General features: G+C 49.2%; 1 protein-coding gene across 4 annotated transcripts in view; it reads right to left on the bottom strand.

The window, feature by feature from the left end:
• MAN1A2 (mannosidase alpha class 1A member 2) overlaps positions 1-13,353 on the bottom strand; it is a 234,973-nt gene that overhangs the window by 105,374 nt on the left and 116,246 nt on the right. The window lies entirely within an intron of this gene.

The following is a 13,353-nucleotide window of genomic DNA, read 5'->3' as shown; positions in this document are numbered from 1 at the left end:
CAAAAGGAAGTTACTGGGAATGCTCATAATGGAAGTAGAGCTCAAAAGACAGCTGCTAAATTTAGTTACAGTTACTGGAGCATGGGAGCAGCCCTACGCTACTAGCTTCTGTAGAGAGGCTGCAGGAACTCCAGAGTGCCTGCACCAGAGCCCATGGCTGAGTCACGGAAGGCTCCCATGGAGACTGGGAAGAGCAAGCCATGACCAAGGGAGAAGAGCTTCCATACAACGTCAGGTAGAGGCCAGGGTAGGAAACAACCTAGGAAGCAGGCAGGCTTCATGGTGTCAACTCCCAGACTGCTTCTCTGATTGCCAATCACAGGGCTCTGGGTTGAAACTTGCTGTAGCAAAGAGAGACCAGTGTAACAGTCTGTATCCCTATGATAACACTTTTTTTCAAGACTAGGACAAATTTTGTACAAAATATGCCTTGTGAGCTATCATTTAAAGCCCATGATTGTCCTGGTAAAATATGCCTGAAGACATTGTATGTAAAGTTGTAAGACTGTACTGTAGAACATTATTGAGATATAGTCCAAGTGTAGAAAAGCAGGCACAAAGTAGTTACTTGAAGACAAAAGGCAAACTGACACCTCAGACAGGTATCAAGAAAATCGGATGGACTATCACCTGGTTAAACAGCCAGCCATTCTTTGCCAGGAAAAGGGGTGTGAGAAATTTACATCCTAGCAAAGAAGCAGCTGGAAGTTCTCATCTTCAGCCAGTAAGAATTCCTGCCAGTAAGACTGCTAGACCATGTTGTGAGATAAAGTTTTCCTTTGAATTCACTCAGCTTGTGAGTTTAGGCATTAGTTGTGTTTTACCTTTTATTTCTTTGTAACCAATTCTGACTTTTATGCCTCATTATTTGTAATCACTTAAATCTATCATTCTGTGGTTAATAAACATGTTTTGTTGTTTTATCTAAACCAGAGTGCTAGGACTGGAGCGTTTGAAATACTTCATTTGAGATAAGATGTGTGCATATCATTTTCTGTTAATAAATCTCAGACTTTAGATGAGCTTGTGTTGTCCAGAAGAGAGCCAGGCAGTACAAGATGCTCATTTCTAAGTGTAAGTCTGGGAAAGGGAGTTTTCTGGTGTTGCCCTGCAGCAATTCAAGAGTGGCTGGCTATAGATTCGATATAACATAGCTCGGAGTGAGCCGATGATGAGTGGTTGTTTTCACAATGAACAAGCATCAGACGTACACAGGTTAGGGAACTGAAGTGGTACAGCTATCCTTCAGTCCAGATTATACTCTGGGAAATGTCATACCCAGGTTCCCCTACTATCAGCCACTGACCCTCACCACTGGGAGACACAGCAGAACTCGGATACAACCCCCAGGTTGTGTATTAATTGTGTATTTTTCAGCTTTATATTTCTGGATTTCTTTCAAGCTATAACTGAATTTCCTGGAGTTGTAGTGCTTAATTCTGGGAGAATCACAATATCCCTGTAATATTTTCCTACCCTAATTACTGATATAAAATTACAAACTGAACTCCATCTTAATTTTTTGTCTTGGAATAAAAATTATCTGCAACAATCTTTAATAGTTTAATTATAATACTAAACCTCTGACCAGAGAACATGGGTTGGACCACTTTATAAATATTCCTGTTTTGGTTACTGACTCTGAAGTGACTGGGACTGAGTATTGACAGAATACAAGTAAGCTTCTGCTTCACCCCAATCTAGGCACTTCCTCTCTGTTTTAGATGTTTGCAAACCAACTCTACTTTTGTCCTCTGATATACGTGCATTGTGCTAGGCTTTACTATGGGTTGAATAGTTTTAAAAGATTGTAAACAAAAATCAATATTTTGAAGCAGTATCTCTTCTGCTGTGCTCCCAGAAAGCACAAAGTGAGTGGAAAACACAAGCCCCCTGCTGGGGATTCTTTTAAGTAGAGGAGACCACACCAGGTGTAGCGCTCCTACATTTCCTTCTCAGTAGTCTGACACGCAGGAATGTTGCAGCTGGATTCAATCATTTAAGGATAAATGGGGGTGGGAGGTGGTCATGAAGAGGCCCCCAAATTATTCTACACTGCACTGAGAATCAGACAGCAGTAAATGAAGCATCTTCCCTTCTCCTCTCCTGGACTGCTCTCTCTGGCTACGTGGAAAGGAAAGCAGAACCGTCCTCTATTAGGTGCTCCCTTGGGCTCAGGCAGTGTCAGCCTGAACCTATTCTGTTCTCCCTGTTCTCCCAGCCTAGCAGGTAAACAGGCAATGGTGCAACCAGAATTACTCTTCCCACTTTTTCTGATTCAGCTCATTGCCAACAGAGAAGCTGCAGTAGGGAAGGGACAGCAACTGCTCAGAGCACTCCACAAACAACTGCTTCGGAAACGGTAGGGAGGCCAACTTTCTAATGACAGAAACCTGAACATCCTTGCCCTGCCCATACCTACAGCCTCACCCCACCTATTCTCTGAAGTCTGAGCGCCTCCCTATTCCATCCCTCATCTCTCCGTCACTTGCTCTCCCCCACCCTTGCTCATTGGCTCATTTTTACTGGGTTAGGGCCGCGGACTGGGGTATGAAAGGGATGAGGGCTCCACCTGAGGGTGAGGGGTTTGAGATGTAGGAGGGAGTTGCGGGCTGGAGGAGGGGCTGAGGGGTTTGGAGTGGGGAAGAGATCTCCAGGTTAAGGGAGGGGCTTGACGTGTGGAAGGGCATATGAGTTCTGGGCTGGGGGAACAGGATCCACAGTAGGACCAGAAAGGAGGAGTTTAGGAGGCGGGAGTGGGCTCCAGACGGGGGTAGGGGGTTCAAGAGCACGAAGGGGTAGGGACTCATGTTAGGAGCGGGGGCCCAGAGTTGGGGCTGAGGATGATGGGTTTGAGTTGCAGGAAGGGGGTCTAGGCTGAAATCACAGGGTTCGGCATATGGGAGAGGGCTCCAGGCTGGGGCAGGAGCTTGGGGGGTGGGAAGGGGATCGGGGTGGGACAGCGGGTCAGGGCATGCAAGGGAGTTTGGGATTTGGGCTCCAGGTGATGCAAACTTCAGACAGCTCCCAGAATGTGGCAATGTGTCCCTCCAGCTCCCGACCTAGACTGAGGGTGGCAGTCAGGGGGCTCTGCATGCAAAGCAGACAGAAGAGTTTGAGAGGGGATTTGAAAGAGAGAGCCCCAATACATGTGCCAGCACTGCTCCTGTAGCCAGCCAGACCATTGATGCCTCTATCCAGATCCTGGCCTGGTTTGCAGGGACTGTGGCTTGCAATTCCCACTTACTGAAATCCAGGCTTGGGGGGGGGGGGGGGGACCATCCAATGCAAAAGGCGCCTGCTGGTGGAATCTCTCAGGAAGCAAGTGCAAGAGCTACAGGAGGAGGTGGCTAGGCTGAGGAGCATCCAAGTCCATGAGGAATTCCTTGAGAGTATTCATGTGGATATTCCTAAGGAAGCTACCTCATTACAAGAGACTGCAGGCACACCACTGATGGAGGAGGAGATGGCTCCGTTTCAGGGGGGACACTGGCAGCTGGTCACTTCTGGCAGCAGGCAGCGCTCCACCCCTGCTCCCAACACTCCCACCCTGGTACTGGAGAACCATTATGCTGTTCTAGGTACAGGAGATAAGGAATCACCCCCTAAGGCAGGAGAGGAGAAGCCAGGTACCCCACCCGCAAGGCTCAGAGATCTGCTGCCACCACTGCGAGGAGGAAAAGTAGGGTAGTGGTGGTTGGAGACTCCCTTTTAAGGGGGGTGGAGGCATCCATCTGTTACCTTGACATAACATCTCAGGAGGCAGAGGCCCATATCCGAGATGTTATGGAGGCACTGTCAAGGATTATCTAGACCTCTGACTACTACTCCATGCTATTCATTAATGACACAAGAAGTCATTTTTCAACTCTATTCTGTGCTGATCAGGCCTCAACTGGAGTACTGGGTCCAGTTCTAGTCACCACATTTCAAGAAAGATGGAGAAATTGGAGACGGTCCAGAGAAGAGCAACAAAAATGACTAAATGGCTAGAAAATAATGACTTACTAGGAAAGACTGAAAGAACTGGGCTTGTTTAGAAAAGAGAAGACTGAGAGGAGACATGATAGCGTTTTTCAAGTATCTAAGGGTATGTCTACAGTACAGCGCTATTTCAAATTAACTTAATTTAAAATAGTTAATTCAAATTAAGCTAATTCGAAATAACACATCTACACACAAAATCTATTTTGAAATAGCATTTTGCTATTTCAAAATAGCATGTCCACACTGATTGGACGCTGGATCGCATTTAAGGGTAACAAACTGGTTCCAGTAGGGCATCAGGTCAGTAGTTGCTTTGTGTGGATGCTGTCTGAGGTTATCTGAGGCTCATGCTTAAAGGGATCCCCCTGGACAGCCGGTTCTCTGCTTTCCCGCTTACTTGCCTACCTCGCTGAGGGACAGCAAAGCGTTTTCCTCTCTGCGTGCTTTGATCACTCTCATTTGGGACACCACAGCACTCGGCACCATGGAGCCAGAGTTGCCCCTGGGCACTCTGGTGCTCATTCTGCATGTGTTGCGGCAAGCCTGGCACCAATTGCTGCAGGCCGCCTGGTACCATCTGCTGCAGGCCAGCACCCTGGCCCTCCTCCTGCCCCACCTGGGGGCCCTGGAGGAGCAGCAGCAGCTCCTGGACACCAGCGTGCCCCGCCGCATCTGGACACCAGCAGCGATTGTAGGACCACATCGTCCTGAAGCACTGGAGAGACCAACAGTGGACCCAGAACTTCAGGATGAAGGACACCTTCCTTGAGCTCTGCAAGTGGCTCGCCCCTGCTCTGCAGCGATGGGACACATGCATGAGGCCCGCCATTCCCCTCCACAAGCAGGTGGCCATCACCCTATGGAAGCTCTCCAAGCCGGATAGCTGCCGATCCATGGTGAACCAGTTCGGCGTGGGGAGATCCACCATCGAAACGGTGCTCATGCAGGTACGGCAGTCACCGGCCACTGGGCCAGAAGGGGGGGGGGGGCTTCAAGGAGGAGATGGGCTGCCCCAAGGAAAACGAGGGGGAGGTGGTGTAAGTGCCCTCCCCGGGAGGCTTCAGTCTGTCCCAACCGCGCTACAGACCGCCCGCTGTTGCCAGGATTGCAGCGGGGGTTGCTCCTGGGAGTGGGGCAGTAGCGGGGAACAAACACTCTCAGCCACCCAGGCACCCCAGTGACCCTTGGTTTTGTGTCTCTCTCTGCAGGTGGTCAAGGCCATCAACAGGTTGCTGCTCTGCAGAGTCATCCGCCTCACCGACCTAGATGCGGTCACCCAGGGGTTCGGCGCCCTGGGCTTCCCCAACTGCGGGGGGGAAATCGACGGGACGCACATCCCCATTCGTGCCCTGGAACACCAGGTCTCCCTCTACATTAACTGCAAGGGGTACTTCTCCGTGATTATGCAGGCCGAGTCTGACCACCGGGGCCAGTTCATGGACGTCAATGTGGGCTGGTCTGGCAAGGCACACGACGCGCGGGTGTACCGCAACTCCTCTGTGTGCCAGAGGCTGCATGCCGGGACTTTCTTCCCTGACCGCCGCATCAGGGTGAGGGACGTGGACATGCCAGTGTGCCTGGTGGGGGATGCGGCCTACCCCCGACAGCCCTGGCTGATGAAGCCCTACATGGGACACCTGAACCCCTCCCGGCAGGCCTTCAATGCCAGGCTCAGCAGGACCCGCATTGTGGTTGAGGGGGCCTTCGGCCGGCTGAAGGCCCAATTTAGATGCCTCCTCACCCGCCTTTCCGAGCATAATATTCCACACGTGGTGGCAACGTGCTGTGTGCTCCACAATTTATGTGAGAGGACGGGGGAGGCTTTCCTGCCAGGCTGGATGGCTGAGGCTGACTACTTGGCTGGCTAGTACACACAGGCCCACACGGCTGCCATCCAGGAGGCCCTTCGGGGGGCTGTCCACATCCGGGAAGCTCTGTGGGAAAGCTTCCAGGCGGAGGAGGAATAAAGTCCCCCTGGCGTGCCCCACTGGGGCCTTCTGCCTTACATTCCGCCCCCACCACCTGCCCCTTTCCCCTCCCTAAGCCCCCCTTCCTGATGTAAAATAAAAACACACGTGTTGCCACAAAAAATCTCTTTATTTAACATAACTGGGGTAGAATGAGGGCGGGAGAGGGGAGGGGGAAACCTAGGAGGAAAGAGCTGGAAGGGGGAGGCAAGGGGAGGGGAAACTCAGGGTTGGGGGTCTTGCCGGCCCTCCGGTCTCCCAGATCTGCAGGTGTGGGGGCCTCGGCATCCCCAGGGGGGAGTGGGTATGGAGGGTGAGGCAGGAGGGACCGGGGGCGGGGGGGTGGTGGTGGAAGGAGGAGCGATAGCTGGGGTGGCCAAAGGCGCTGGAGCAGCAGGAGGCAGCAATCGTTGCACCAGGGTCTGCAGGTGCTCGCGGAGGGCACGGCCCTGCTCCCTGAAACTCTCCCGCTGCAGCTGTAGGTCTTCTTGCACCCACTGCTCCTGGCTATGGACCTGCCTTCCCAGTAACCCCAGGTGCTGCTGCTGTTACTTCTCCCAGTTCTGAGTGCGCCTGCTGGCCTGGGTATGGGTGGATGTTCCAGGCGGGGTGGTGCGCCCTGCGCTTGCAGGTGGTGACACTGTGGTGAAACAAGAGAAGTGATCAGTTCTCCCAGGGGACACAGTGGGTGAAACCCAGCCCCCCTCTGCAAGGCGAGGACGGCAGGTCTCTGCACCATCACATCCTGCTATCCCCGGGAGTGTGAGCTGGCCCAGGACTGCACCCCAGCCCCTGTGCTGTCCATAGTGTGGTGTGGGGGGGGGGAGGAGATGTGCCCTGCCTCTTTATAGAGTGGGCGTCTGGAGGGAGGGCAGTGTGCAGTCTCTCTCCCTGGGGACAGGAGCCTGCCACGTGCCTTCACGCATAGACGCGTGTGGGGAACAGGCCAGGGCCCCTGCACGGCACCCAGCTGGGGCCACATGTCCCGGCTGGCACGGCAGATGCACAGGTTGCCGCCTGCTTCGTGGTCAGCAAGGCCCACGCGCACAGTTCCTGGGCTCTCCCTCCCCCCAGCCCTGCATAAGGGGACAGTGATGGCACTCACATGTGGAGGCCTCTCCAGCCTCAGATGAGACCGCAGACAGGCTCTCTGGGACGGCTTGGGGGTCCTGGGTGCAGGGCACGCTCCCTGAAGTCTCCTGCAGTTCCTGGCCATCGTCTTCCTCCTCTTCCCCTGTGTCATCCCCCCAGGATGCGGTCCAGGACCTCGTAGTGTGGGGAAGTGTCCGGGTCAGCCTCTGGTTGGGAGCCCCTGGCATAGGCCTGCGGCAGCTCCTTGATTTTTGTCTGTACCTGCTCCTGGGTCCGCATGTGGCCTCTGGTAGCCAGGCTGGCAGCCATGTGGCTGTAGACGGCTGCATTCCTGCACCTCGTGCGGAGATCATGGGCATTGGAGGGCTCCCCCCAAACCTCAATGAGGGCCATGATCTCCACACTAGGCCAGGCAGGTGCCCACCTTTTGCAGCCCTTGGCAGGCTCCTGAGAGCTGCCAGCCTAGTCCTGGGGAACGGTGTAGGGTTGGGTAGCAGCGGGTTGCTGGCTCATGCTGTGCCAGGTGCACAGTCTGCTGGCTGTGTGCTGGCAGGCTTGCAACTGGCACAGGCACTGTGGCCAGAGTCTGCCCCGTAAGGGCTCTGGGTTGGGTGGGAGGAAGGGGGGGCAGGGCAGCAGATGAGTTTGCCTGGTTGTGCCAAGAGTGGCCACCAAGGCTCCCTGGGAAGGGCTGGAGGCCCCCTATTTTGAATTAAGTGTCTACACAGCACTTAATTGGAAATAGCTATTTAAAATTTGGCGTTACTCCTCGTAGAATGAGGTTTACCAAATTCGAAATAAGCGCTCTGCTATTTCAAATTAAATTCGAAATAGTGGTTTGCATGTATAGACGCTATTGAAGTTAATTCGAAATAATGGCTGTTATTTCAAATTAACTTTGCAGTGTAGACATACCCAAAAGGGTGTTACAAAAAGGAGGGAGAAAAATTGTTCTCCTTGGCCTCTGAGGATAGGACAAGAAGCAATGGGCTTAAACTGCAGCAAGGGAGATTTAGGATGGACATTAGGAAAAACTTCCTACCTGTCAGGGTGGTTAAACACTGGAATAAATTACCTAGGGAGGTTGAGGAATCTCCATCACTGGAGATATTTAAGAGCAGGTTGGATAGACACCTGTCAGGGATACTCTACGTGGTGCTTGGACCTGCCATGAGGGCAGGGGACTGGGCTTGATGATCTCTCAAGGTCCCTCCAGTTCTAGTATTCGATAAATCTATGTTGCTCTGCCTCCTGCAGGCATCACCTCTGCAGCTCCCTGAGTGGGGACAGCACACAGAGCTCCCAGGGCTGCCCCTCCACCTAGAAGCTGGACATGAGAAGCCACGCAGATCCGGGCAGGGAGCCTGCCAGCCCTGCTGCGCCATCAATTGGATTTTTAATAGCCCAGTCAGAAGTGGTGACCAGAGCTGCCTGAGTCCCTTTTGAACAGGGTGTTCTAGTCAAAAACCAGACACCTCGCAACCCTATTGCAGGGAAATCAGTGGGATCTATCTAGGGAGGCAGTAATACCTTCTCCTCTATAGAAAGAGGACTGATTCAAACAAAAGGGATTGAAACAATGCTTTAACTGGAAAATTCAGTACTACAATTGTGGAAACACTAATGACTCTTTCAAAATAAGTCCTAATTATAAAAATTAAAATACTATTAAAATAGCAACATTTGCAACATGCTTATTTAATAAAGCCTCATCTACACAGACTGAGAAAGGTTTCACTAGTCTGGCTTTTCCAGAGATCAAAGCATAAAGTCTCTCTCTAGCTACATCTACATACCAAATTGGCACTTGGAGATCGATTCATGGCGATCAATTTAGCAGGTCTAGTTAAGACCCGCCTAATCAACCACAGATTGGTCTCCTGTCAACGTTACTACACCCTGATGAGAAGAGTATGGAAGTCAATAGTAGAGCTTCTCCCATCAACCCCTTCCCCCCCAGTGTAGAGCCCACAGTAACTCAAATAAAAGGTACATCAACTCCAGCTATGTTTGTAGCTTAAGTTGACTCTATTGTAATGTAGATGTAGCCTCTGACTTCTCCGAAAAGATAAACTTCAAACTCCTCTATTTACAGGAACAGGACCCTTAATATAAAACAAGCAAAAGAAGATGGCCCCAATAAAAAAAAATTATAACATGAATATTGAAACAAATTTTCCATCTCAGTTTCTTTTAATATCTCTGACAAGGTTTTGGCAATAAATCTGCCAATACTGAAAACACTTTCCATATAATATCTCTTAATGGTTCACAGTGAACAAGATAATGCTTATGAAAATGGATTAATATACAACTGAAGAATGAATTTTAATTCCAATCTGCAAATAAGCGGTTCAAAATAGGTTAATGAAAATATGCATTATATATAAAACTGCCACATACAATTTTATAGCTCTGCTGAAATTGTATAAACTGTTAAACCACAATGACAAAATTAATTGCCTTCAACATTTTAGACCCAATTTTAAAAAACAGAACTCAAAAAGAAAGGCTACTTACCTTACAGTAAGTGGAGTCCTTTGAGATGCGTAGTCCCTATGCATATTCCGCTCAAGGTATGCATGTGCTCTGCTCACCTGAGCCCAGGAGATGTTTCCATTAGCAGTGTCTGTTTTTCTGTGCCTTTGCTTCAAGGGCTTGGGGATGTCATGGACTGACTGACTTTCTAGTTCCTTTTCTACTACCAGTTACCTCAGGAAAGGATCCAAATCAAAGGAGAAGAAGGGAAAGTAACAGACTACATATAGGAACCACACATCTCAAATTACTCTTTACCATAAACCTTTCTTCTTGAGTGGCAGTCCCAGTATATATTCTACTCAAGCAGTACCCCTGAAGAGGAGGGTACAAGACACTGTGCCAACTACTGCAGTACTGCTGTGCCAAATGATACAACTGAAAAAGAGGCTTGTACCATTGTGTTATGTCTGTTAATTGTATGCACAAAAGTCCATGTTGCTGCTGTATAGATCTCCAGAAGGGAACACTTTGAAGATAAACCACTCAAATAGCCTGGGCTCTGGTAGAGTGCACACACAAACTTTGAGGGGGAGGTGTATAGTTTAGCTCAAAGCACAGCAGGATGAAACCTAAAATCCATTTAGAAAGCCTCTGAGGGGACTGCTTCTCCTTTCTTCACTCAAGAACAGAAACAAAGAGTCCCAGGGATTTCCTGAAGAGTTTTGTCCTTTGCAGTTAAAAGCCAAGGCTTGATGGACATTTGGACAATAGAGTTCCTGTCTTTTCTGAATTGGTGAGGTTTTGGATAGAAAACTGGTAGGTAGGTGTACAACCTGATTCAAGTGGAGTTCAGAGGAAGTCTTTGAAATAAATTTGGGATGAACCTTAAAAAAACTTCATCCTTCTGGAAGGCAGTATGGGGAAGGTCTGTGATAAGGTTCCCACACTCACCTACATTTCTGGTGGAAATGACTGCAGTCAGGATAGACACCTTTAGAAATAGATGAAGCATGCAATAAGAGGCTAACAGTTTGAATAGAGGATTGAGGTCCCAAGCCGGCATTGGTTTCAGTACTGGAATTAAGTTTCTGGAAAGGCCTTTCAGAAACACCACAGTTGTTTGGTAAGTCAAGACTAAACATTCTTCAGTGGAAGATGTAAGGCATTAATCACAGCAAATATGCATGTAGTGAGCTGACAGATGTCTTTAAAACAGGGGTTGTCAGAAATGGTAGGAATTAGTGAGAGCTCTGGAAGTGTCTGATAATATTGGGATCGGACAGAAAATGTCTTCCATTTTGCAACACAACATTTTCTCACAGAGCATCTCCCACCACTATTGAGGATGAAATATACTCCTTCTGAACAAGACCTCTCTCTAGGCTCATCATCCATCCAAATACTAGACTGTAAAATGAAAGGATGCTGAGCTGGTGGGAATACTGAGTCAGCAGGATGGAAAATAGCTGGATGTGTATGCACAGATAATACAAAGAATGCTGGACCAAAACTACCTTGGTTACCAGGGCACTACAAGGATTACTGATATCTGACCTGCTTCATTTTCCTCTGGATTTCCAGTAAGAGTGGAATGGGTCAGAAAGCATTATTAGTGGTTCAGAACATAGCACTAAGAATGCCTCCCCTTTGAAACGTCAAACTGCTTAAGAGCAGTAGGCCAGGCATCTCGAAGAGGCAGAGTAGGGAAAGAACCATCAACTGTATTGCCTGATATGACCAACCCGTGAGCAGCCAGTTGTTTAGGGAGAGAAATATTGAAGTGCCCTGGTGATGTAGCCATGCCACCTGTCAGAGTAGCCTGTTAATTAAGTATAGATTTCCAAATGCAAGTTATTTTATTTTATATGTAACTGTTTCCAAAACATACCTGATATCACATAAATCTCTGTGCTTGTTACATAAATGTAAATATGATTTCAATATACACCTACCTGAAATAATATAACCCAAGCTCAGAGTTAAGCAGTGCAGTGATCTGAGATGGAACAGGTTTGCTGGGGGTGAAAGCAGCGAGTCTGTGAACATTGAGACTGTGCAGTGGACCCAGAGCTGGTCTCTCCAGAGAGATATTCTGGGGGCTTGAGGGTTGCAATGCACCAACCACTAACTAATATAGGATGACAGCAGGGTCTATGAGGCCTCAAAGGGGATGCCTGAGTGACCACTGGCTAGGGACCTACCAAAGTCATGGTCCATTATGGTCAATTTCACAGTCAGAGGATTTTAAAAAATATAAATTCCATTAATTTCAGGTCTTTAAATTTGAAATATCAGAGTGTTCTAACTGTAGGGGTCCTAACCCAAAAAGGAGTTGGGGGGCATGGTTATTTTATGGGACATTGCAGGACTTCTACCCTCACTTCTAGTAGCTGGGCAGCTAAAGAGCAGTGGCCACCGGGCAGGAGTCCAAATGTGAAGGCAGAGCCACTCAGCAGCATTGCCCAAGTCAGGCTGGCGTGGTATGGTACTGCCACCCTTCTGAGCTGCTGTCAGGGTGCTGCACTCAAGCTGGGTGCTCGGCCAACAGCCAACACAATCTGCTACTCAGCTCTGAAGTCAGAATAGATGCAATGGTGGGAATATCATGATTTCCCCCCCCCTAAAATAACCTTGTGTGCCCTTTGCAACTTCTTTTTGAGTCACTATCCCTGGTGCCTAAACCATTCTTTGCAAAAAACACAATGATTAGACAGATGTTAGTACTACCGTCCACCTTAAAACTTTTAGCCCAGTGGGTAACAGCATTCATCTGGGATGTAGAAACTTTGGTTCAATTCATCCCTCTACTTATTGGGGAGAAAAAAATTAAATGGTGGTCCCTCACTTCTCAGGGAGTGTGTGCTAACAAGCAGGGTATGAAATAATACTCCCAAAGCTTCATTTGAAGAGGGTGCCACTAAGTATAAGTAAAGAGTCAGAGAAATGGGACTTGGGGTCTCCCATTTCCCAAGTAAGTGCTCTAACCACGATGCTAACAATTATAAAAGAGGCATCACATGCTCTTCCTTTGCCTGGATGTTAAATGGGACCTGATCTGGTAGGTACGCTCTGGCTCCACAGGCAAGACAAGCCTGCAGGTTTCCAGATCACTCTGGCGTGAGGCAGCAAGCCCAGATACACACATTTAGGGCTCCAGGAAATATTTACAGTGCAAATTTAGATGCCAAATGAGTTTAGACATCTACAAAATTATACAGGAGCAGAGAAAAAATTTGGTGAATTATAGTGGCACCTAAATCCCTTTACGCAGCTGGGCTAAGGTGACTGTCCCAAGTTCACAGTCATTTGGTGACAGCCTGGAATAGAACTCAGGTCTCCACACTTAGGCTAAGGACGTTAAATATTAATTGACTAGCCGAGTAACCTCATGAATTCTTATCACGTAGTAAACTATGCTATAGTCTCTGGGGGTGGGGCCAGCAGCCAGTACACTCAGGCCCCACTCCTGAGGAGTCCCCTGCAACTCTGTGCTGCTGCTTCTGTATCAGAGGCAGCAGCATGGGGTACCAGGCAGGAGCTGATATGCAAAGGAAGCCAGTTTAAAAACCAGTTCTCCTTGCAGACCGGCTATTGCCCTGTGGTGCTGCCTCTGATAAAGAGGCAACAGCATGGGGTGGCAACAGCCCATGTCTGGGGCAAAGGCATCTGAGCTCCTGGAACCAGCATGAGCTGGAGCTGGGCTGCCTGCCTGCCATGCTCCGAATACATGTTAAATGTAGAACTGCAGCAGAGAGAGGTCCTGGACCCACTGCAAGCCAGGACTGAGCCTTTGCTGCTGGCCAGCCTGCTGAAAAATTTGCTGGTG

The sequence above is a fragment of the Pelodiscus sinensis genome, chromosome 1 (assembly GCF_052426305.1).
Source record: "Pelodiscus sinensis isolate ZL-2025 chromosome 1, ASM5242630v1, whole genome shotgun sequence".
In the NCBI taxonomy this organism is placed as follows: domain Eukaryota; kingdom Metazoa; phylum Chordata; order Testudines; family Trionychidae; genus Pelodiscus; species Pelodiscus sinensis.
Note: the sequence above shows the minus strand (reverse complement) of the source record. Positions and strands in the feature narration are given on the sequence as shown.